Source organism: Syngnathoides biaculeatus, chromosome 20, assembly GCF_019802595.1.
Source record: "Syngnathoides biaculeatus isolate LvHL_M chromosome 20, ASM1980259v1, whole genome shotgun sequence".
Taxonomy (NCBI): Eukaryota; Metazoa; Chordata; class Actinopteri; order Syngnathiformes; family Syngnathidae; genus Syngnathoides; species Syngnathoides biaculeatus.
The window spans coordinates 3,131,746-3,158,684 of record NC_084659.1 but is presented as its reverse complement, the minus strand read 5'-3'; the positions used below and the strand labels follow the sequence as shown (position 1 = coordinate 3,158,684).

Sequence of the window (26,939 nt, the reverse complement as noted above, 5' to 3'; positions counted from 1 at the left end):
TAAAGTTTCAAATGAAGTGTGGTAGAAGTTGGCGAACCCAATAAACCTCTGGACCTCCTTCCGAGTAGTCGGAGTCAGCCAATGAAGAAGAGCCTCGACCTTTCTGGGATCCATGTGCATCTCCCCCTGTGCTAAGACAAAGCCTAAGGATGCGGGTTGGTGGAACTTACACTTGTCAGCCTTGACATATAGGTGATGCAACAGCTGTTGTAGCAAAGCTCAAACATGTCTGACATGCGATTTTCCGTCTGGGAAAAAAATCAGGATGTCGTCTAGGTACACAAAAACACGTTAACCATTTTGCATAAAACATCGTTGACAAAATTCTGAAATATGGCAGGTTTGTGAGTCCAAAAGGCATCACTAAATATTCATAATGCAACATGGGCATGTTGAATGCCGTTTTCCACTCAGCCCCCCTCTCTTATACGTACTGGGTGTTACATACTCCTCAAGTCCAGTTTGGTTGAAAACCTTGACCCCCTTCAGGAGTTCAAAGGCCATGGGGAAATGCTACCTGTTCTTTATGGTAATGTCGTTCTGTCCTTGGTAGTTGATCCTGGGCCACAGGATCTTGTCCTTCTTTTTCACAAAAAAGAATCCTGCCCCGGCCGGTGACGACGAGGGCCGGATAAATCCAGCAGCCAGCGACTCCTCCTCCACATATTCTTTCATGGCTTGATGTTCCACGAGGGAGTGAGGAGCTAGGCAGTAAATTAATGGGAGAGTTGTATGGCCTGTGAGGAGGAAGCGACTTGCCCTTGCACTTGGAAAGTGCAGGTCATGGTAACAGTTGGGGACTGAAAATAACTGGCTCTTCTCGCGAGGTTTGAGCAGCCTCTTGCATCTTCGCCATCTGGGATAAGAGACACGTTAGTGCACACATGGCTCTGCAAGAACGGATTTGTCCGGTTGACAAGTCGATATGGGGGTTATATAATCTCAGCCATGGACCCCCCAAGATTATGTTATGGTTCTTGGTATCAAAAACATAGATGATGCGTTCCTAATGACACTCCGGGAATGTCAACATGAGAGTCTGAGTACGGTGGGGTTTTTTTGCCGAGAAAATCGCCATCTTCCATGCATACGTTACGGGGGCGCTCTCACTCACGTGTCCTGAGACCCATGCTTTGACCAGATGTGAATTTAAAAGTTTGGCAGTCTATGAAAGCAGTCTCCCTGAGTGGCTGTCCTCTTGATCACAGGGTGACTAGAGGAAGTGCTTCATCCAGACTGTCCTGGATGAGGTTGAGATTCACCGCAGTCAGGGTTCGAGGTGACTTAGCAGCTGGTTTGACCAGGCTGCGGGTCACTGTGTGTCCCGACTGCCCGCAGTAGAAGCAGAGTTCCTCCCTCACCCAGCGTAGACATTCCTCGGGTGACAGGCGCAGGCGGCCCAGCTGGCTGGGCTTCTCCACCTCAGCAGATGCACGTTGAGGAGCGTTGGCATGCCTGATACGTGAAAGCGAATTCCTCCGCCAGGTGTCTTCCTGCACCCGACCCATGAGTCTCGTCAATTTTTAAAGTGAGAGTGCGTCCAGGTCTGTCGGCAAGTCCAGCGGGATCAACTGTTCCTTCACCGCGGCGGGACAGCCCTTGGAAGAATGCATCTAGGAGCGCCCTGTTGTTCCACTGGCTTTCGGTTAAAGAATGCGGAAGTCAATGGCGTAGTCAGAAACCCTGTGCTTTCCCTGCCGCAGCGTGATAAGAGTTCGCCACTTCGCATTCAGGGGATGCATACTGGAACACTTTGGCTATGGACCTCATGAAGGATGCCTACGTCTGACGTGTCTGCGTTGCAGCTCCACTCGGTGGTCGCCCACGGTTCTGTGGGTCCCATCAGGTGGGAAATGAGGAAAGCGATCTTGGCTCTGTGAGAGTGAAAGACGGCTGCCTGTAACTCGAAGTGGAGATTGCACTGCATGATGAATGGCTTGATATTACCAGAGTCTCCTGAGAAACACTCTGGACGGGGAGAGTAGTGACTAGACACCCGTATGTGCGCCAGGGACCGGCGAGGAGACTCAATTGTGGAGATGGAAGGATTTTGCGGCAGATATCGCCGCCAGGCTGGCGTCGTCCCCGTTGGGGAAGGATTTAGGCAGGGAACTAAGCCGGGCCATTACCTACCACAACATGTTGCCCTCCTGATCCAACTGCCGAGCAAACATCCAGAAATGTCCTTCAAACAACAATGTCAATGTCCTGTTTGGCGAGACACCATCCTTGATCCTGGAGAGCATGGCACACTGGACCTAAGTCGGTTGGGTCCATGTCGTGGCCAAATCGTTCTGTCATGACCAGAACACAAGATTGAACCCAAAATGCACGACTCATGAGACCAAGTACAGTTCGGGAACTGTCTTTATTCAGTCCAAGGTCAGAACACAGGCAGCAGTCAAAACAAGCAGCAGTGTCAGAATCAGTAGGCGAAGAGGCAGCGTCATCAACGAGGCAAGGACCAGACCGCATACATGGCAATATATCCGGACAGTAATTAACGAGACGAGAAGCAGGTGGGGGCGTCTCCTCATCGGAGCAGGTGTGAACCAGGTCAAAGAAAGATTGTACAAAAAAACACACAATAATGGTGGGAGTGTACGAAATGAAATTATATGTTGTTGATTTGTTGTGATTTTCCTGTTGTGATTTGAGTGCTTTTGTTTTGAAGATTCTACGGCCGGATGTGTTATTTCCAAAATGAAACAGGAAGTTGTGTTCTTTGGCGATGGTGAAGGTGCGAAAGCTAAAACAGAGGTAAACAGAGAAAATGGAGAGAAAGAAAGAAAGAAAGAACTATTATTAGATTGCTAAAGTGTCTGTTGAGAAGGGAGACAAGTTTTTACGATGGTCATAGGAATGATAGATATTCAAGGCGATTTGATGATCAGTATTCTGTACCTTAAATCCAACCAGGCCCTATTGTTTTTATATTTTTCTGCTTTTCAAATTGAACATAATTTAGGGGTACTGCCCTGTTCATGTGCGTGTGCAAAAGTATATCATAGTAATATAAAGTAAGTATATATGTACCAACTCATACAAAGCAATGTTTAGAAATTGAACATTTTTTATTTCCCTGAAAACTGGTCAAATTGGAGGTGGTGAAATTCCACTTGAGAGCGGCTGTAGATAAAATGAGTTGAAACTGCCCCTTTAATAAATTCCTTTTAATAAAATAAATTCTGTCATTGATGTTACATCGTCTAAATGACTGACAATTTCCTTGTATTGGGCTAAAAATACATAAGGTTAATTTGTTAGGGGATTATGGACCATGTAAATTCTTTTTATTCTTTTTTATTTGTGGCTAAAACCAACCCAACTTGGACTTTCTTCCACAATGAATGTTTTTGTCCTCCGTCACAACAAAAGTCATTCATTCAGTGCTAATCTGCTGCAATTGACCCCTCCGTGGATATTGCGCAATCCGCGTCACTGACCAATCAGAGGCCAGAGATCTGCATAAACCAAAGCCCGTTTTTGCTCCCGCCATTTTCTCAGACAATATTGCATGGTCCAATATAGGTTTTGTTAGCGTTTTATCGCGTATTTGGGTTATTAAAAAAAAAATATGGTCAAGAGGTGTAGTCACGGACTTTGTAATAGTGACGACAGGTATCCTGAAAGCTTAGTTGGTGGAGTTCGATTCATACCCTTTCCAAAACCGAAGACCCAGTACGAAAAATGCGTTCGATGGATCAAAATTTGTGGAAGACCGCATCATCAACTAAATCCATCTAATATCAACCGGAACACATATGTTTGCACGAAGGTATCCCCTATATTTGATTTTCAATACATGTCTCGTATAAATGAACTCAAAGTTCTTCGCTAGCATAACACTGCTACGTGTGAACGATTGACACACTCATTCTTTGTCGAGCGATATTTAGTGATGATCGGACGGCACAAACGTGTCGCTTTCTTGCTGGCTCGCGGCCGAAGCTTAACCAGACTGTGTTTGCACCTAAGATGTGCCCTAAATTTGATTTTTAATACACGTCTCGTATAAATGAATGAGACGTTCTTCGCTAGCATAACACCGCTACGTGTGAACGATTGACAAACTTATTCTTTGTCGAGCGATATTTAGCGATGATCGGACTGCACAAACGTGTCGCTTTCTTGCTGGCTCGCGGCCGAAGCTTAACCAGACTGTGTTTGCACGAAGATATGCCCTATATTTGATTTTTAATACACGTCTCGTATAAATGAATGAGACGTTCTTCACTAGCATAACATTGCTACGTGTGAATGATTGAATGAAATCAGAAGCTTGGCGTCTCTCTCAGTTCAGAATGTATTGTATTTAGAATCTGTAATATATCGTTGATTTGAATGAAATCAGAAGCATGGCGTCTGTTTAAGTTAATGTATTGTATTGTATTTGCCATTTTTTACGAATTGTTTGTCTTACATCAGCGCACGTGGCGTGACATCACTTCAGGAGGCGTGGTTAAGTGCCCTGTACGGAGGGGTCAATCGGCAGTGGTGAACACTTACAGAAGAGAGTGTAACATAGAGTGACCTACAAGTGCAAAGGTAGGAGCACGCAGGTGGATTATATTTTGTGCAGACGATGTAATCTGAAGGAAGTTACTGATTGTAAGGTTGTGGTGGGAGAGAGTGTAGCTCGATAGCATAGGATGGTGGTGTGTAGGATGACTCCGGTAGCGGGTAGGAAATTTAAGAAGACAAAGTTAGAGCAGAGAATCAGGTGGTTGAAGTTGAGGAAGGAATGTTGTGTGGCCTTTCGGAAAGAGTTGAGACAGGGTCTAGATGGACAGGGAGAACTCCCGGAAGACTGGAATACTACTGCCAAGGTACTCAGAGGGCCGGGCAGGAGAGTACTTGGGGTGCCTTCTGGTGGAAAGGGGAAAAGGAGACTTGGTGGTGGAACCCCAAAATACAGGAAGTCATCCAAGGAAAGAGATTAACAAAGAAGAAGTGGCACATGGAAAGGACTGAGGAGAGGTGGAAAGAATACATTGAGATGCTACGTAGGGCAAAGGCTAAACAAGAGGCATATGACGACATGCACACCAGGTTAGATACGAAAGAGGGAGAAAAGGATCTCGACAGGTTGGCCAGACAGAGGGATGGAGTTGGGAAGGATGTGCAGCAAGTAAAGGTGATCAAGGACAGCAATGGAAATATGTTGACTGGTGCCAGTAGTGTGCTAAGTAGATGGATAGAGTACTTTAAGAAGTTAATTAATGAAGAGAATGGGAGAGAAGGTAGAGTTGAAGAAGCAAGTGGGACTGGCCAGGTTATGGCAATGACTAATAAGGGGGAAGTTAGAAAGGCACTGAACAGAATGAAAAATGGAAAGACAGTTGGTCCTGATGACATACCATTGGAGGTATGGAAGCAATTTGGAGAGGTGGCTGTGGAGTTTTTGACCAACTTATTCAATGGAATACTAGTCGGGGAGAAGATGCCAGAAGAATGGTGGAAAAGTGTGCTTGTCCCCATTTTTAAGAAAAAAGGCGATGTTCAGAGCTGTGGAAACTATAGAGAATAAAGATGATGAGCCATAAAATGAAGTTATGGGAAAGCGTAGTGAAGGCTAGACTCAGAACAGAAGTAAGTATCTGCGAGCAACAGTATGGTTTCATGTCTAGAAAGAGTACCACAGATGCATTCTTTGCCTTGAGGATGCTCATGGAAAAGTACAGAGAAGGACAGAAGGAGCAACATTGTCTTTGTAGACCTAGAGAAAGCCTATGACAGAGTACCAAGAGAAGAACTGTGGTACTGCATGCGCAAGTCTGGTGTGGCAGAGAAATATGTTAGAATGGTACAGGACATGTATGAGGGCAGCAGAACAACGTTGAGGTATGCCGTTGGTGTCTCATCAGGGATCCACGCTGAGCCCCTTTCTTTTTGTGGTAGTAATAGATTGTCTGACAGATGAGGTTAGACTGGAATCCCCTTGGACTATGATGTTCGCAGATGATATTGTGATCTGCAGTGAAAGCAGATAGCAGGCGGGGGAATAATTAGAAAGATGGAGACACACACTGGAAAGGAGAAGAATGAAGATTAGCCAAAGTTAAACAGATATGTGCATGAATTTCTGGGCAGAGGAGGAGGAGTGAAGCTTCAGGGAGAAGAGATAGCAAGGGTGGATGACTTCAAATAATTGGGGTCAACATTACAGAGAAATGGAGAGTGTGATAAAGAAGTGAATTAACTGGTCCAAGCGGTATGCAACACTTGGCGGAAGGTGTCTGGTGTTCTATGTTACAGAAGAGTCTCTGCTCGGATGAAGGGCAAAGTTCATCAAAACAGTGGTGAGGCTGGTGATGATGCATGGATTAGAGATGGTGACACAAAAGAAACAACAGGAAGCAGAACTTGAGGTAGCAGAAATGAAGATGTTGAGGTTCTCGCTCGGAGTGAGCAGGTTGGATAGGATTAGAAATGAGCTCATTAGAGGGACAGCCAAAGTTGGATGTTTTAGAGACAAGGTTAGAGAGAGCAGACTTGGATGGTTTGTACATGTTCAGAGGCGAGAGAGTGAGTATATTGGTAGAAGGGTGCTGAGGATGGAACTGCCAGGCAAAAGAGCAAGAGGAAGACCAAAGAAAAGGTTGATGGATGTTGTGAGGGAAGACATCAAGACAGTGGGTGTTAGAGAGGAGGATGCACAAGATAGGCTTAGATGGAAAAACATGACACACTGTGGTGACCCCTAACGGGACAAGCCGGAAGGAAAAGAAGAATAAGAATCATCTTTAATGGCCGAATGTGTAGGAATTTTCTCCAGAAGTCGGATTGCGATCTTGTTAAATCATCCATCAATCCATTCATTTTGTACTGCTTTTCCGGGTCGGGTCGCGGGGAAGTAGCTTCAGCGGGGGATACCCAGATTTCCCTTTCCCCAGCCACTTCTTCTCGCTCTTCTAGAGGGATCCGAGGCGTTCCCAACCCAGAGACATAGTCTCTCCAGCGTGTCCTGGGTCATCCCTGTGGTCTCTTTCTGGTGGGACATGCTTGGAACACCTCATCAGGGAGGCGTCCGGGAGGCATCTGAATCAGATGACCTTACCATCTCATCTGGCTCCTCTCAATGTTGAGGAGCAGCGGCTAGACACTGAGCCACTCCCGGATGACCGCGCTTCTCACCCTATCTATAAGGGAGAGCCTGGACGCCCTGATAGGAAACTAATTTTGGCCACTTGTATCCAGGATCTTGTTCTTTCAGTCATGACCCACAGCTCGTGCCCATATGTGAGGGTAGGAACGTAGATCGACTGGTAAATTGAGAGCTTCGCCTTTCGACTTAGCTCCCCTTTTACCACAACTGACCGATACAAAGTCCACATCACTGCAGACGCTGCACTGATCTGTCTTTCGATCTCATGCTCCATTTTTCCCTCACTCGTGAACAAGACCCCAAGATACTTAAACTCCTCCACCTGGGGCAGGATCTCATCCCCGTTCCAGAGAAGGCGCGCCACCCTTTTCCAACTGAGGACCAGGGTCTCAGAATTGGAGGTGCTGATTCTCATCTCAACCACTTCACACTCGTCTGCGAACCACTCCAGTAAGCAGCAAGGTGGTGATCAGTTGACATCTCCACCCCCTCTTCACCCAAGTGTCCAAGACAAGCAGTCCGAAGTCCGATGACACAACCACAAATTAGATCATTGTACTACAACCTTGGGTGTCCTGGTGCCAGGTGGACATGTGGACACCCCTATACCTGAACATGGTGTTCGTTATGGACAATCTGTGATGAGCACAGAACTCCAGTAACAGAACACAACTCGGGTTCTGATCAGGTGGGGCCGTTCTTCCCAATCATGCCCTTCCAGGTCTCACTGTCATTGCCCACATGGGCAGAACGATGGACTTTCCAGAAGGGGTGCTCTCCAGCACTACCTCTAACGACTCCAAAAAGGGAGTGTACTCTGAATTGCTGTTTGGTGCATAAGCGCAAATAACAGTCAGGACCCGTCCCCTACCTGAAGGTGGACGGAGGCTCCCCTCTCATCCACTGGGGTAAACCCCAATGTACAGGCCCTGAGCCTGGGGGCAATAAGTATACCCACACGTGCTCGGCGTCCCCCACCATGGGAAACGCCAAAGTGGAACAGAGTACAACTCTTCTCAAGAGGAGGGGTGCCAGAGCCCAAGCGGTGCGTAGAGGCAAGTTTACTATATGTTCTCGGAACTTCTCGACGTCATGCGCCAGAGAGGTTACATTCCATGTTCCTAGAGCTAGTTTCTGGAGCCGGGGATCAGATCGCCAAGGTCCCCGCCTTTGGCCACCGCCCAGCTCATATTGCACCTGACCCCTATGGCCCCTCTCACAGCCCATAGAAAGAGGGACCCAAGTTACACTTTCGCGCTGAGCCCGGCCGAGCTCCATGGGTGCAGCCTCGGCCACCAGGTGCTCGCCTTTGAGCCCCACCTCAAGGCCTGGCTCCAGAGGGGGGCCACAGTGACCCGCATCTGAGCAAGGGAAACCAAGATCCAATTTTTGTACTCATCATCGGGGTTTTGGAGTCGTACTTTGGCTGATTCCGTACCTAGGACTTGTTTGCCATGGGCGAACCTACCAGGGGCATGAAGCCCCAGACAACTTAGCTCCTAGAATCATCGGGACACACAAGGTGACGACTCGAGGATGGGTGGAATGAAATCAAACATTAAAAAACCCCTGTCATAAACAATTGTGATGTTGTTAAATCATACCACAGCAAATAAGAACGAGGACAGGAACAACAGCACACAACAGCAAATGAAAAGGATGCTCGGTTTGTGTGATGAAAGAGACGAAGACTGTCAGGCACAGGATGCAAAAATGATAATACGCATTTTGCTTCAAATTTAGTGATTTAATTGCTGCTTATCTGCTACATATCAGTTTGAAATGGCAATGTTGCTTGTTAAGGCGTTCTCGAGTTATTAATGAAAAAATACATTTGAGAAGATATTTGGCCAAAGAAGATATTTAAGGTGAACATACCTAAAACATCATTCTGAATTGCTTTACTGCCACATGCAAAATCCACAGCCAAGCTAGCCACGACTTGAACCTAGAATCATCTGATCCGTAGTCAGACGCGTTATCCATTGTGCCACTAGCCCTAAAAAAGAGGTGATACTTCTACAAATCCCTGTGGAAAAGGCAACTGAGGGACAATTCCTGCTGTGACGCAGACTTGAAAAAGGGTTGCTGTGGCAACAAAGCAGAGGACCACTGCGATCTTAGCTTTGTGGAAACTGACACAAAAGTTGGCTGTATAGTATAAAGCTGGTGGCGAAAGCACGAACAGTTAATAATCCAGGATTGACCTCTTTAAGAACTGTCTGGAGTTCAGAGCATGCGTGGATGTGAAACTGAGCGACAGATATTGTGAATGTTAATGAGTTAAGTGTGAATGTCCATCTGTATAGGTGAGAGCAAAAAAGTTAAGAGCAAGAGAAATAATACTACAGCTGTTTCCACAGTGTAGTGGTTATCACGTTTGCCAAACACGCGAAAGGTCCATGGTTTGAGACCCGGTGGAAAGGGACTTCATTTTGTTGCTCGCTTGTCAGGGAGCGATTTGGTTTAGTGGTTTCAAGTGGAAGTCTTCATAGTATAGTGATGCAGATGTGTACCACACATGTGACCAGCCCTTGTTTCAAAATTGAGTCTGAGCAAGGACTTTAAAAAAAAAAAGGTTACATACTTAAATCTGCCATGAAAAACTTCACCAAAAGGTGATGTTGACAAAAACCTTAACCCACTCAGGAACTGAATCCTAGGCTCCTGTGTGGACATCGTGAATACTAGTAGTGATGGTGACATAAAGCTTCATTAAAGATTGTAACACTTCAGCCATTGATACGCGTAATGGTCCGTTTCTCGATGGTTCATGTGGATGTAGATTTTTTTGGCTAATAGAAAAGTAAAACTCATCAGGATCTTGACTGCATAAGGTACAAAATAAATTGTAAATGTGGAGTAATGGAAATTTCTCTGGTCAGAAAATCATGCAAATTCATATACAGTAGAGGTAATGCTAAAGTTCCTACACTTTCCATCGATTGATACTGCATTGTAACAGGCGATGATCGAATCTTCTTCCAGAACTCACCAATGACATCATGACTTGCACTGATCCTGAACAAAAAACTTGCTGGTACATTGTCAGTAGGATTTGAACCTACGCAGGGAAACCCTAATTCAGGGGTGCCCAGCCTTTTTAACCACAAGATCTATTTTTCAAGCAGCCAGCCTCTCGCGATCGACTGGGAGTGGGGAGGTGGGGGTCTTTTTTTTTTTTTTTTTTACAATGACCAATAATGAAATAGAATGACCATGCCACAAAGATCTTCCTACTACAAAAATGCAAAATATATTTATTTTAAAATATATTGAGGACTCTTTACGTGTAGATCTATGATTGTGTGCCTTGCATAACCGCATGAGCCAATATTGCACAACACAACATAGTGAACCATGAAAAAATGTCTAAATGTCTAATCCTAAATATCTGAGTCATTTTGATGATCACTAAACACCATATGAAAGAACACCCAGCCTGTGTCACTCACATCAGTACATTTGTCCAACTGCAGTGAGAAACACTCACAATCTCTGATGTCCTTCCACATTTGCTGGGTTAAGTTCTCAGCCATGGCTACACACAAAATGGACCAATGAGTCAGCTAATGCTTCTTTTACCATCACTCCGTCTTGGAAGGACTTCTTGTTATTATCGATGATGTAACGAACCTGGAAAGGATGCTTCGGTGGCGGCTTTCGCTGTTGTGTTTATTGTTTATTTATTATATTGTGTGAAATGTGACTGGTGTGTGGCCAATTGGGATTTTTTTTCGGTCACTTTTCTCATTTTCAGCTTGCTTTTCGGCAGAATGTCGGTGTCGTATTTTCCATAAACAGTTCGAAAATGCCGCTTCACATTTCACTATACTGGCAGATGAGGCAAACGCACTTCGAAAATGATCATGAAAAAAAAGTCCACCTCACATTCTGAATGAAAGGGATACATTTTCGTCTTCTTTACTCCAGCATCCATACTCACATTTGATAAGATTTCTTAAGCGATGGCTTAAAATAGGGGGAACTCACTGACTAGTGTGTTTTCCTGTACTGTCGTTTGCACATGCGCGGTGAGCTAAAGATAAAAAAAAAAACAGCTGATGTCTTTTTTTTCCCTCGCGGTACACGGTCACGATTGATGAGGCAGTTTTGGTCGATCATTGAACGCCGGTGCCCTAATGGATTTCTAGTCCATCGCATGAACCGACTAGTGAGAATCACAGTGGTCAAGAAGCTTTTATTAAATGTTAATGTTTGATATCAAAACTAATGACATAGCAATTTACACCACGTTTATTTTTATGGTGTCTTTGTCTATTCTAAAAGCCTCTTGTTGACAAATGTTATGAATTAGCAATGGTCCCAAAATACACAAAGTAATGCATACCTTGTTTCCCAATAATTTTGTGTCCATATCAAATGATTGATTGAACTAGACTAAAGAAGCATTGACTTTTTGTGGTAAACCAAAAAAGGTGAAGCTGACGAAAAAAGTTTTTTTCTGGGACACACACCCACAGCTAATCGAGAAGCATACCGCAAGTATGAGGCCCACAGAAATTAAAAACATGATCACTTGTCATACTGACCACTGTGCCACGATGGCAAAGGATTCCTGGCTGTTGACATTTCCAAAGAGATCTTATCGGGGATTTCAAACCCATGAACTCATGCATTCTTGCTCTAATTGAGAAGTATACCCCAAGAACAACAACCCACACAGAAGAGCAGATGACATGTCACATAAGAAACAAGGGTGTTTTAAATGAAGCAGATAACATATCTCATTGATCATTTGGCTGGCACCCAAAGGAGGAATCATTTGCCTTCCACTAGACAGGAATTCTCAATGACTCCTTTACTTGCAACACAGGCCACCTGGGCCTGGATTTGAACCTGGGTCCTCAGAACTGTGAGACCAACACTTTCCAGCTGCACCGCCATGCTGCTGGGTTTGTTATTTATTTTACGTTTTCCTGTGGATCTAACCACTTTAGGGTAGGCATTTCATCCAGGTGTCCCTATAGGTTTGGTGTCTTTTAATTTCTTCACTGGCCGTCAGCTATTTTGAGATACTATAAATCTCCACCCAGCTTGTTAACCAGTCTTTAGCTCACCTCCCCAATCGGATCCTGGAATTAAATAACTTTTTTACAATGTACCAAATGAATCCAAGTTAACCTTTCTGCTATTTTTACTGCTGTGGGTGTTGTCAGTAAAACTTGAAATGGACCTTCCCACTTGGGCAAGTCCTAATGCTTCTTCTTTATGCTTCTTACCAGAATCCAGTCTCCTGGTTCCACCAAAATGATGTCCTGCTGAGAAACAGAACGGTCTTCACCAGCGAGTGTTTGCATTTGCTGTTTTTCAAACATCTTTCGCACATAATTGGCAAGATTACTTTCTTCATCTATTTCCCATTGATTTTTAAATTGAGGTAATCTATAGGGTCGCACATATAATGTCTCATATGGTGTTAATCCCTCAATACTTGTTATATTAATATATAATTTCTCTAAATCTAGACATTGTGTCCACATCCTCCCCATCTCTTCAATGCACTTCTTGAGTCTGTTTTTAATGGTACCATTCATTCTCTGTTTGAGTCCGGCACTTTGAGGGTGATAGGCGCAATGGTTTTTTAAATCAATGTGGAACATTATTCCCATCTTTTTAATGATTTGGTTTACAAAATGAGCTCCATTATCACTATAAATTCTTTCTGGTATGCCATAGCGAGATATGTCTTTACAGATTGCCTTTGCCACTGTCAAGGCATCTGGATGTTTTGTCGGGAAAAGTTTGATCCATTTTGAAAATGCATCTATTATAATCAAACAATACTTTTTCCCTTCACTTTGATTTAGTTCTATAAAATCCATGTTGATGATTTGGAATGGATACTGTGGTTTGGGAAAACATCCTCTTTTTGGTTTTAAATTTCCTTGTGGATTATGTCTAGCACAAGTTAAGCATGCCCTACAAAAATGTTTTGAATAGGAATTAAATATGTTATATAATGTTGATTTACCTGCCTTACCATCCCTCCTGTTGAGACATGTGTTAACCCATGGCTCTAAATAGGAGCCCATTTATACAGGTTTTTTGGCAAGATAGGTTTATTGATTCATACATAGATGTCTTTTTTTTTTTGTAAATCTTGGACCAAGCACCATCCCACTGAAGGTGGTGCTTTCTTAACTGGGAAAATTGGAATATTGCAAGGTGACTCATTACATGGTATAATTACTCCTGCCTTTTCCATGTCTATTATTACAGGCTTTATCCCCTCATATGCATCTGGTTTTAAAGGGTATTGTTTAATACATGGTCGATATTCAGATTTTGGTCTTATTTGGACTGGTAAGGCCCCTTTTATAAGTTCTACATCAGATGACCCTTTGGAACATCATTCATCCGGAACATCTTTAAGGAGAGCTTCCTCCCATTCTGTCAACATCATGTCTCATTCTTGCAACATATTTAAATGTATTCCTGCTTGGTCTTGAACAGTCCAAAACAGTGCTCGTCTGGCCAATCCAGTGGATTCCCTCACTTCCGTATTGACGGAAGTAGAAATCCCATCTATTGCATTTTGGCCTAGTTTGACTATTGTACCCATTTGTTTCCATTCTCGTTGATTGCTTTTATACCGACAAATATGTGGAGGGTGCCACATTTTAAACAGGCTTTTCATGTTTTTGTTTAGGCGGACTGCTGCTACTGTGGTACTCTCTGAGTCGGTGTACACGTATGTTATTGTAATTCTTGTCGGTGTGAATTTTGTCAGTTCATTTTCGTTTCTTGTATCTGGCATGGATGTGGTTTTGTACCAGAGTGTGACATATAGGTCATCGTCATCCATCTTATTTTGCCTTTTTGTAATTCATTTTTCAGCTTCCTTTAACAGTGCTGTCCCTGTCCCTGTCGCAGGGCAGTTTATTTGGAAGGTCAAGTGTGTAATATTAGTGGGGTGAACAGGTTCCCTTAAGAACGTACATGTCACCCTTCCGCAATTCTAATTTTCTTCTCACTGCCATGTGTCCTTCAGCAGTTGGAACTATGGCTAATCCTAGCCTCAGTAACCCATCTCTTCCCAGGAGATTGACTGGGCATTCAGGGAACATTAATATGGACGTTTGCCAGGATTGTCCCTCAGGGTCCCTTATCCAAACTGGTTCTGTTTCGGCTACATTGGACAGTTTTCCACTAGTGGATCTAACCAATGCATAACTACTTCTTACATATGGAATGATTTGATTGCAGGCCGTTCTACACGCACCTGTGTCACACAGAAATTTTATTGGTTCGCCATTTACAATCAATGTTATTTCTGGTCTACCACTTTCCACAGCCAGTATTTCTTGTAAATTTAAGACCTCCTCTTTTAAATTGTCTCCCATTTCTTGACTATCTAATGACTCTTTATCTCGGTCTAGTCATGCGGACGGGTTTTGTGTGGAGTTTTGATATGGACAATTCCGTGCAATGTGAGTCTCTTCCCCACAACACCAACACCCTGTCCGGTACTGATATTAATCTGGTCTAAACCTTCCTCGTTCTATTCCTCCTCCTCGGCCTCTACCCCCGGGCTCTATATCCTCCTCTTCCTCTGTTATTTTGAGTATAATAACATTTTTGTTCTTCACTCTGGATGAAGCAGTCATTTGGATTTTGTTTCTTTTTCTCTTTTGTCACTTTTTCAGCATGGAGAGCATAATTAAAATATTCCTCCAAGGTTCCTGTTGGCAACTCAATATAATGTTTCTGTACCCAATTTCTAATAGCATCCCTAGACCCTGCATGGAGGGCATTTTTTAGTTGTTGGAAAGGTCCATTCGCATCTCCATCATCCTGTAGACCACTATGTAATTTAAAAGCTGTGGCCAGTCTTACTCTATATTCGTCAAATAACTTGTCATCCTTTTGTCTGACTCTCCTTATTTCTGGATAATTAGCTCTCGCTTTGAAGCGTTGAATTACTCTTTCAATTAGCCCTTAAATCCCATGAGTCAATTTGGGACTATTATGGGAAAGGACGTCATTTTTGTCCCTTGGGTTCCAATTTCCTCTAATGCCAATCTGGCCCTAAGGCGGTCATCCACACCTGCTGGACTTCACCTCCATTAAGGTGGTAAGAACGTCTTAAATTCTCAGTCTCTTCAACAAATTGGGTGATGTCGGCTTTGTGGGGAGTTAACCCTTCAATGGCCTTCTTAACATCCTCCATAGTCCAAGTCCTATAAACTAAAGTAGCTGGTTCGGCGCAGTCTCGTGTGTCCGGGTTGGCCACTTGTTGGCAAAATGTCTTCTTCATTAGGAGGGAGAGATGTGGCTTGAGGTGGAGTCGGCACCAGTGAAAGTGCTTTTACTAAGGTCTTAGACCAAGTCCAGTCTGTCCCGTTTGATCTCGTCATTCTTTGTGAAGTCATGTCATAATGCGGAGGTGGCAGCGGTGGATAGAGAGGAGCGTGCACACTAACCTCTCTTTGTTGCCAGGATGTCGGTCCTGTCTTGTCATCCTGTTTCTGTTTTGTGTGACATAATTTCATTTCCTTGACTTACTCCGTCCATTTGTTCACATACCTTTTCTTTCTTTTCCTCAATTTTTTTTCTTCTAACCTCTCTTTGTAACGCTACTTTCATCCAGTATTCTGTCTCATCATAACCATGCTTTTTCTTGCTTTTCTCCATATTTTTTGTGTTTTTTATTATAGACTCTTGCAAGGTCACTATTTTCTGTCTATTTAACTGACCGGCGAAATTATATTTGGATATCCATATGTCTAAATATTTATTTTGTGTCGGATCTAAATATTCTATATATTTCAAATCTTTACACTGCAGTGTGTCTCCAAGTTTTTCCTTACTATTATTTTTCCCATTTTAGTCACTTGAAAGAGAATTATTGCCTTTATTTATTTTCCACAGTGGTGTGTTAAATTTACAACTGAAGTTTACTACTGAGAGTAAACCACTATTTTCACTCAATTTTCTCTTGCACGCGGGATTAGGGGATTTTATGGAATTTATTGCGAAGCTATTTACACACGGAATTTAAGTGCACGACAGGGCTCCGTCACCCTCAGGGTGTTTTGGGAATTTTCGGAGCAAAAGCTATTTACACACGGAATTTAAGTGCGCGACAGGGCTCCGTCAACCTCAAGATGTTTTGGGAATTTTAGAAGCAAAAGCTATTTACACACAGAATTTAAGGGCCCGACAGGGGTCCGTCTCCCTCAAACTGCTTGACATTGACTAGTATAGGACAAGGCTTCATCGTGTCTCCTTATACGCTTTAAAGACTTTAATGACTCATTTACTCTTTGAACCGGTTTCACTCTTTTTAAACCAAAATTGGACTCACCCTGTTGTCTTCCGTCCACCTCTGGATCCCGTCAACCATTGGATACCAGCCAGCGGGCTGCACACCAGTCCCGGAAAGGGTCTTGAAACTCAGAAGGAGTCTGCCATGGCCACAGTCTTTCTGGTATTCAACACATCCGCTGGAATCCTCAGGCGTCTTGGGATCCGGCTCGAAGGACCAATTTAATGACAGGTTTAAACAGCCTAGGACATTTAAAATACAATTCTCCGGGAAGGAAGACAAGAGAAACTTCTGGCTCGTGAGCAGAACGTGGAATGTGTCTCTTTCACAATCTCCAACCTGTTCTACTCACATCACGTCTCCCCTTTAACTTTGCAATCCAAAACGTAACAAACATAGCAAACACGATAGAAAACATAACCGTAAGCAGGTGTGACGTGCAATGCAAACGTCAGTCACTAAACAAAGTAACTATGGCAAATAATGAGAAACGAAATGCAGTGCACTCTTCATTAACGTGTTGAGCGCTTGTGTCGCATCTTGGTGTCGTCGTCTTCTCGTCTCAGTCTTGTGATGTCATCCTCGTCCTCCTGGTCGTGACGCCTCCGTCTCTGTAGTCAAGCGCTTCCCGGATGTAATGTTAGTGCATATTTCTCCATTGCATCGTATTATTTAAGCATAAGCCAGACGATAATGGCTAATCCAAATTCGTCCATTCAGCTCTGCCACATTTGAACTGAAGACTATTCTACATTTGAAATGATTATTCCACAATTTAAGTTTTAGCTGTAGGACCTTGGAAGGCTGATGATACCACATATCAAGTTCACTTACCCCAGGTGCAGCAGTCTCCTGCCCACATGCTCTGCCTCATGATCTCGCACATACTCAGCTGGCCATGTACCCATTGATGCTCTTCCTTTTTAGTGTATAAACATGCAAAGTTACTATTCTGCATTTGTCACACACAACTGACCAAATCTCAAATGAGGTGGGTGTATAAAAAAATTGTTACGGCAATATTGATCGATTCATTATGTTCAAACTTGACACATTTTCTCTATGCTAGGTTGCTTACCTGAATTCATAAGACTGGGCCACATTTTTTTTGGCCATTTTCATAAACTGACAATGAGTCCCATTAATTATTTTTTTCCCAAAGCAGACACCCTATTTCAAACGATAGCAGCAGATAAATATTATGTGCTTATCCTCAAAGTTATTATACAAACATTTTGTTACGTGTGAATTTAGACTAATGTCCCCTTTGTTCAAACCAGAAAAATGCGATAAGGCAGTTGTATTGCGTTTCTGACAATTTAATCTCACACACATCAACAGAACATGTGCGTGTGCGTGTGTGTGTGTGTGTGTGTATATATATATAAAAGTCCTTGTTCGCACCTAGTTTTTGAAATAAGTACATGGCCCACATCATCGGTATTCTTCTTCTTTTTCTTTCAGCTTGTCCCGTTAGGGGTCGCCAGATCGGCATCTTTTTCCATCTAAGCCTATCTCGTGCATCCTCCTCTCTAACACCCACTGTCCTCATGCCCTCCCTCACAACACCTTTCTTTGGTCTTCCTCTCGCTCTTTTGCCTGGCAACTCCATCCTTCTGCCAATATACTCACTCTCTCACCTCTGAACATGTCCAAACCATCTTTCTCTGCTCTCTCTAACCTTGTCTCCAAAGCATCCAACTTTGGCTGTCCCTCTAATGAGCTCATTTCTAATCCTATCCAACCTGATCACTCTGAGCGAGAACCTCAGCATCTTCATTTCTGCTACCTCAAGTTCTGCTTCCTGTTGGTTCTTCAGTGCCATAGTCTTTAATCCGTACATCATGGCCGGCCTCACCACTGTTTTCTAAACTTTGCCCTTCATCCTGGCGGATAGTCTTGTGTCACATAGAACACCAGACACCTTCTGCCAAGTGTTCCATCCCGCTTGGACCCGTTTCTTCCGTTCCTTACAACACTCAGTATTAAACAATAGAAACTTCCACTCCACACAAGATTTACAATGTGACCAGAAAATAAAACATCTCCTCGACAACTAGGCAAGAAAATAAAGCTTGTTTCACCTCAGTCTCGAACCGGGGACCTTTCGTGGTTGACGCAAATGTGATAACCACTACAATATGGAAACACTGTTGTGTGACTGAAAGCTCCCCCAAAAAAGAAAACAATTCAGAAATGTTCAGGTCTGACTATGCTTGGAAATTTGGAATTAGAGTTGAGACACAAAAACAACAGTCTTATGGCCCCGTCATACCATGACGTTCTGGTCAGCGTTCTATAGCGTTTGAGGAAATGTTGGTAGTTGCCCATGGTCGCCGGGATAGCGCCAGAAGAGCGTTGTTTGACCTGTTAATGACCACTGAACAATCCCTTAGTGCACACAGCGTGTAACTAAAGTCAAATGAACGTCCTTTGGCGTCCATTGAGCGTCATTGGTGCGTTTCCCGAACGTCCGTGCATATGGTTATATAAACCGATGCTTTGCATTCTTACTTGCAGTGCTAGTTGCTGAAGTCCGCACCCCACCTTTTTTTCGTCTAGCCAGTTCCCGTTCCACTGTAAAATTTACACACCAGCAAAACGCTATTCTGTCGTTATTCACCCGTTTAGTCACACGCTCAACACGCTCGTCTAACGTTGACAAATCGCTCGTCGCGGGCCAGTGACACGTTACCACACGCTAATGGTTTTTAGGGGTATCTTATTTGGTCGCTGTTACACGCTTCTCGTGCGTTAGACACACATTAAGTCATGCGTTAGACACACGTTAATCAAATGCCAGTTGCGTCATCCGCATTTGAGAACGCTGAAAAGTAGAACGATTGAAATGTTCAGAGAACGTTGACCAGAACGTCTTAGTGGGACGGAGCCTTTAGTGGCAAAAGCCTGCCTGGATGCTCAGTTTTCTTTTCCTTTCTTTCCATTGGTTTCCTGGTCCTCTTTCACTCAAGAGAGTCTGGCTGCAGACCTCACCTCTCAGCCCCCCCACCTCACGTCTCAAGTCCCATCCTGCAGACCCCAACCGTCAGGCAGGGAATGAAGTAGAATCATTTAAAAATAGTATCCATTTCTGTTTCAGCATTTTGAGGAACTTCGTATAAATATGGTCTTTTGTGCCCTCAACATTTGAGGTTGAACAGGTTATGGGTCCAGGAGAGAAGTGGGAGGCCGGCGGAACCACTGATGCTGCAGTGGAGATGAAAAGAACTACCAGCACTTGCACGGCCTCAAAGCAACCGGGAAAAGGTCTCCTTGTAATCTATTCCTTCCGCGTATCTACCCTTATATATTTCAGTCTCAGCCATCCATCAAAAAAAAACAAACAAAAACGTGATGCACTGAATCCGCGATAGGTGGTTCGCAAAGTAGAGAGTGATTACTGTACCTGGCAGGACTGGGCACTCATGGAAGAGATGCAGCATAACCAACAGCAAGATTTATAGTATATTTTAGACCAGTTTATTAATATTTTAATCACTGATTTTTAACTGTTTACTCTATTAAAGCACCACAGGACTGAGAGGAATTAAATTTCAAGTAAGTTGCATGTCATGTATGTATAACATCTGACAATAAAGTTACTTGAATTTAATCTTTCTGGGGCATTTTTAACTACCATGTCACCTGGGCTACCATGTGAAAAGTTGTGCGGTCATAAGCTGCTCAATGTGGTTTGCTGTTCTCGGGCTATGATGATTCTCACTTGGAGGGTGAGCTGTTTAACTTCTCGGAACGGCCATGCTGGTACTTGGTGGCAAATGGACATCACTAAATTATTGTGAAAAAAGGCAGGTATTATTTTGCGTATTTTGGCACCAGTGCTATTTGTCTACAGGAGGGTTTAAGAAAAGACAACATGAAGATAAAAACATGGTAGATCAAATAAAGTGGTATGACAGCCATGTGACATTTACATTTTTAATGAAAGCTTCTTGACCACTGCTGTTACTCAACATTGTCCATAGGAGGCTTCTATAAAATACATGGACAAGAGGATATAATAACAGCTGGTCCACAAAATACAAGAATGTATATTTTTGTAAGTCAGTAACATATCAGCGGCGTCCCACGTCGAGGATTCACAACATTCAGTCCAAATTCAGCAAGATTTAGTGAAGCCCGATCGTCCCTCCGCCAACATCGGAAGAAGGGACAGGAGATGGATTACCCATGATCCTCAACAGCAGAAATATTTTAAGGGACACCCACCCACTCAAAGGGACCACGTCCATTTTCCAAACCGCTTATCCTCACAAGGGTCGTAGGAGTGCCGGAGCCTGGCCCAGATACTATTGGGCAAAAGCCAGATTAGACTGAACTGGTTGCCAGAAAGTTGCAGGGAACATTGCAACATCATCACTGAGTGGGAGTAGATCCCACACTGCCCACATCCACGTCAGGTACGTGTACCACTACACCATCAGTGACCACATGAGAAGGGGCTGTCTTATGGCATCAGCTTTGTGTCATTGTGATCCATAGCGCGTTTTCATGTATTAGAAGAGCTTCTCTTACCAGGAATGTAGCGTAAGAGTCTCCTCGTTAGTATAGTGGACAGTATCTCGCCTGTCACGTGGAACACTGGGGATCGATTCCCCGATGGGCAGTTAAATAATGTTGTCTCTTGCTTATGTGGGGATCTTCTTTGTGGAAAGTAAGCCGAGCAGCTTTGTTTCCAAACAGGGACCTAATGCGTATCTGGCAATCAGTTCAGGGTGTACCCTGCATCCTGCCCAATAACAGCGTGGATTGGCACCAGAATTCCTGTGACCCTTGTGAGGATAAGTGGCTCAAATATGGATGGTCAGTCAGAGGGAATATCTTTTCTGTTTATATTGTATGGCATAGCTTATTTTACAGACAACCTGAAGCTGACTGATTAATTTCCACCGCTGTATTTCTTACTTTTCATCCAAACCCAAATGTCACCCTGTGTTGTCCTCCACAATGACAGCATTTCTCCTCCAAATTTTGGACAATTCTGTCTCCCATTTAGGACCGCTAGGTCTCCATATGGATTTGGACATTAGTAACTTCTGACAGGTCATACCGGAAAAATCCTACTGCTGCATCCCTTGAGACAGAAATGGGATCAGCAAATCTCAGACAACTTGCTGACAAGAAAGAGACAGAAAATGTTTAAAGTGGGCCTGTCATGAAATGGATGATTTTTGGTATATTATGAATGAAAAACCCACAGCCAATATGGTCCCATGTGTTTTCACCACAAAACATGATTTTGACGTATACAGCCTTTTGTAACTCCCGCTATGAAAATCCTCTCAGGGATTTGTTTTCGAGAAGAAGCAGGAAGTGATGTAAAGGCCAGTGGCGCCTCCTCGTGGACTCGTTTGTTTCCATTAGTTTTATCTCCGGGAACGTAGCTCATTGTTCCTTTGTGTTAGCTAAAATGCCGGCTCATTGCGTTGCTTTACATTGCTTGAACACTCGGGAGAATGGAATTACCCTTCATAAGTTTGAAAGAGACGCTGTTTGTTGTGAAAAACAAATTGCACGGGTGCAGAGGACGAGAGCTTCATGGGTTCCAAATAACAGGCAGGTGTGTATACAGCTACTAAAAAAAATAATAGTTTGAGGCGGACCACGTAATCGGTCTCTCTCATAACGTAACAAAAGATCCGCGTAATAAATGTGTTGATGTGCGCGAAGCCCATCCAACAATGTCTCACTCAACCTTGTCTCGATAGTGTTCATCATGTACTCCGGCTGAACATACCCCTAAAAGCAGCATGGCTCGGCTCCACCTCCTCCTTATATACCACGGCGCCGAAAATCAGCCACAACGGCTGAGGCGCCGTGTTCAGCGATCACAGCTTCTGCGAAGGCTACGCGTCGGGCTTTGCGATGGGGGCGGCTCTGAAGAACCCAGTGGAGAATTGGAAGTGGATCGGACGGGAATGCAGTTTGGCCGTGATCGCATATCATCTGAATATGGCTCGAAACGATAGTGTAATATTGCCCCGGTAACTTCACTCGGTTGTGTGGTGTCAAAAAAGCTTCGGTCTCAGAAGGGGCGTCGGAAAGTCCGAATATCTCTGTTGTTCGGCTTCCATGGTAGCAGGCACTGCGTGTTTTCAACAGCGGAAGTGACGATGACGTCAAGGACAGAGGACACGACTAATATGGCGACCACTTGGATGTCGAGGGACACTCAATTGCGCAACTTTGTGCATGGATGACGCACTCTCCGCTCACTTTTTTTTTCCGTATAGACATTGAAGTGAATACTGTGATATGTATTTTTCATTACAATGTCTATTTTTGAATTTTTATAGGGATAACAGTCCCGCTTTAATTTCCCCTCGTTTTAGCAAGGATTAGCCAGTGCTCAGCATTCTGGGAAACAGTGCTTTTAACGCAACCAGTGCAAAAGCGCTGTGCACTTTTACTTATGTACAAAGTGAAGATAACAGTTGCATTTACCTTTGTTTTGCCATATTTCAGTCCAGGGAGACAACAGGGATTGTCGGCCTCCTGCTCATTGAGCACAATGATGATAAGATAAATGATAAAGAGTTGTCAAGCGCTTGAAGTCGTGAAAAATATTAAGGTCAGTGCACAGCCTCCCTGAAAAAAAAAGAAGAGCTTGGAGATGTTGGATGTTTTGGCAAACCCCTCCTGCGGACGGGGGAGAAGGTAAAAGCCGAGCTAGTGCTCGTGACAATGCAGACGTCATCAGGCTGGCTTGCAACAACCGGGTCCGAGTCAGAGGAGCTCGAGGGATGAGATGTGTCAGGAGGCCAGATGGACGGCGACCCGATCCCGCCTCCGCTTGTGGGTCAGTGGGCCTCTTTAGCATGTTTTCCGGTTTGAGTTTTCTTATGCCGTGCTCAGCGGCCGCTGCCTCCCACTTCCTCTGCGATTGCAATACCCCTTCTCCTTGTTCTCATTTCTCTTCTTGTACTCGCACTCCTCCATGACAGAGGAGGTAGGTTTTGTGGAACCCAACTCAGAGACCAGGGAGAAGGTAAAGCTTGAGCTGGTGCTCGGGTCGGGCTGGCTCGCGACGACCGGGTCCGGCTGGCGGCTCTGGAGTGCATCGTCCGAATCAAATAAGGCGGCAGGATGTCAGATGGAGCGCCGTCAGCTATCACCTCCGCTTGCGGGTTGGTGGGTGTCTTAAGCTTGTTTTCTTTTTTCTCGCTGCCTCCTCAAACCTTTCCTCCCTCTTCCTCTTTTTGTCCTTCCTCCCCTCCTCCTTTTTGTCCTCAGACTCCTCCAGAGCCGAGGGGCTGCCAGGTAAGGAGGTGAGTTTTGTGCGACCGGACTCGCAAACCGGGGAAAAGGTAAAGGGCAAGCTGGTGCTCGCGACTGAGCCGTCGTCGATGAGCTGGCTCACGACGACCGGGTTCGGCTGGTGACTCGTCATCCGAGTCTGATGAGCCCGAGGAAGGTAAGACAGATGGCCACCCACCGCCGTCTCCACTAACGGGTTGGTGGGCATCCTTGGAGTGTTCTCTCATACCAGTGCTCAGTGGCTGGCAACTCTGCGAACGGCTCCACCCTCTTAGATTGAAAATCCCAGTCCTTCACCTTCTTTTGCCTTCTCCTTGTTCTCCTTCCTCTCATCGGCAGGCTCCCTCGCATCCTCATTGTGGGCTGGCTCTTCCGCGGCTCTGCCGTACCCTCCTCCACGGCCTTCTTCTCCTTATCCTCCTTTTCATTCTTTTTCCTCTTGTCCTTTTTTTCTTCTTCTTGTCTTTGTCTTTCTTGCCGGTGTCATTCTTCTCAGAAGCCACCCCAAGCCTTTTTTTTTTGGTCCGCGCCGGACTTTCTTCACTGAGGATAAAAGCAAAGATGCTGTCAGTTTAGGTTCGGGTACAGAACTTTGCGAGGTCTTTACGGCAGGGGTGTCATACTCATTTCACATTTTGGGCCACATACAGCATCGGTAGATGTCAAGTGGGACGGACCATTAAAATAATACCATACTCTGCTATTAATAACAAAAAATATCATACCTTTCCTTTGTTTTGGTGTAAAGAAGCACAAGAACATTAGGAAAATGTTGTAATTGAATGAAAATTCCTTTTACAGAACATTTCATGAAACACCTCAGAATTCCTTAGACAAATGTGCAATTTACTTTTGTCATTCACATATATGCATTGCAACTGATCCCATGGATTGTACAAAGGCGCAAAACTTGAACAAGTAATTGGTATTGAAAAATACTTTAAGATTAAACGAGATTTATAAATAAATTTTAAATCATTTACACGTGCAAATAAATTGTCAATGTAATCCCTGCCTACACCTTAAAAACTAAGGAGAGTGCTATTAAATTTGTGAAGAAGAAAGTATTCACATTTCCTATAAATGTGTAAACTTCATACATCAAACACTCGTACACAAACAATACATACTGAAAATCCAGGGAGTTGCATGAACAGTAGAATGCCACCATACTTTTTTGTAGTGAAGTTGCTGACTAACATTAAATTGCACCTTTTTTAATCACCACAGTAAGAATTCATCTTCACAGAGCTGTATTTTTTCAAAGCAAACAGTATCAAAGGCAGCATTATAAAGGTGTTAGTCTAGTCTGGACTTTTTTTTGCTCCTGATACTAGGCATCTTTTGGCCTGTACAAGTGCATCAATACCAGGTGCCGTGTCCTGACAAGCTTTCACTTTCAGAGTGTCATTTAAGTGCTTGTTTAGGGTTAGAATGCATTTTTGTTTTATTGATATTCATTATTGAGAAAATTTGTTCACAAAGGTAGGTTGTCCCAAACGTGCATAAAATCTTAGCAGCCAGGGCTGTTACTTCGAGGTACCCTGGTAGTAGATACTGATCAAATTTGTCCAGACCTACGGAGGCAAATTTGAGCTTCAAACCTGCATCATATTGCAAATCAATTCTTTCTAACTGGATTTCGACCGGCAGATCAGAAGCTTTAAAGCAACAAGCTCGTGTATCTTAGCGCTGAACAATATAGCAGAGCCAATGTAACCTTTTTTATTATTAGTGTATAAATGTCTTTTCAAACATCCCGGAATGTGTCAGAAATGGTTTAAACTTCTACAACTCTAACTGGGTGAATAGTGTCAAGATTCATGCCAGAGTTGTTTGTGGAAGTGTGCGTGCTTCGATGAAAAAGAAAAGCTACAAAGCCGAGGTATATTCGTGTGCTTACATCCCTGATAGTGTAGGACAAAGCCATGGCGTCATCTTATCTGTGCACTCATCGATTTTTTTCAACACTATTGATCCCATTCATGTGAATTTGACGGTACCTTGTCATCAAGTAATGTACAATTTATGAACAAACCAATTCAAAGTCGATACTCTGAATATGAGTTATATGAATTAATTTGCACCCATTTCAATACTATGTCATCGGTATACATGCGAGAGGTCATGAGTGGCTGTACATTTCTAATTATTGTTTTTTACCTATTCACGTCTGCCTTCAGGAAGAATCATGTCACTGCTAGCAACTTTGGTCGAGTATTGGCTGCAGTTGGACGCAACTGTTACCCTCCCTCACTCTGTAAGACTTTGCGAGGACAATACAATGTTAACAATGGAATCAAGGTTAAAGACATTTTTATTTTCGCTAAACTCAATTACGTGTATGAATGAATACAAACTGAGCATAACTTTTTTCAGGCTGTAGACTAGGGGATCCTTCATGAACCTGTTGCTCTTACAGAGTACACAAACATCATTGGCCAGCCTGGATCTCCAGCAGGACTTGGACTCTCTCCAAGTTGTGTTCTTGGAGCTTCGCCGGATGGAATTGTTGAGGTCAAGTCCCCCTGGTCAGCCAGAAATGAAACACCCACCCCAGCAAGCCGCTGAGAAGAAGAACTTTTATTTGACCATAGATGAGGTTACTGGCTCATTGAAGCTCAAAAGGGACAAAATACAGGCTCATCAGTACTTGGCGGGGTGTTACAAGTGTGACTTTGTGGTGTGGACTCTTCAGGGCACAGAAATTATTCCTGTGATGAGGGATCCAACTTGGGTTTGGAACCTGGATGTGCTTCACAGATTTTATAAAAATGTTTTCCTGACAAATGTTTTCGAAGATTCGATCTGGATATGAGTTTAAAAATCACATGCTGAATATGTATATACCAGTTCTTAGTTTTTTTTTAATTGTTCTTTATTTGCGCAATTACACTTGATACTGTGAACCCAAAAATATTGGACAACATTCTATTTTACAGATCTTTCACTGCAGTTGAATTTGTTGACACGAGGTAAAAAAAAAAAAAAACACCTTTGAATCCAGTAAATTTGCCCCGGCTCGACGCCGTTCATCAGTACTGCGGCGTCTGTGAACACCCACCTGAAGCAGGATGGCTCTGCTCCATTATATGCCACCACAGCACCGAAAATCAGCCACACCGGCTGAGGGGCCGCGTACGGCGGTCACGGCTTCCGCGAAGGCTGCGCGTCGGCTTTGCGGATGGGGGCGGCTCTGAAGAACCCAGCCGGGAATGCCTCACTCAGCAGCATGCGCACAGTAAAGCGCCCAGGCTCGAT

At 43.9% G+C, this 26,939-nt stretch overlaps 1 protein-coding gene across 1 annotated transcript in view; it reads right to left on the bottom strand.

Moving 5' to 3' along the window:
* The window catches only part of LOC133493643 (uncharacterized), an 89,645-nt gene extending 63,557 nt beyond the window's left edge, over positions 1 to 26,088 (bottom strand). The window contains exons 1-3 of the mRNA XM_061807280.1: positions 25,842 to 26,088; positions 22,159 to 24,221; positions 16,440 to 17,319 (exon numbers count right to left, since the gene is read on the bottom strand). The gene's annotated coding sequence lies outside the window, so the exon portion shown is untranslated. The remainder of the gene's footprint in view (positions 1 to 16,439; positions 17,320 to 22,158; positions 24,222 to 25,841) is intronic.
* Positions 26,089 to 26,939: the final 851 nt, after the last annotated feature.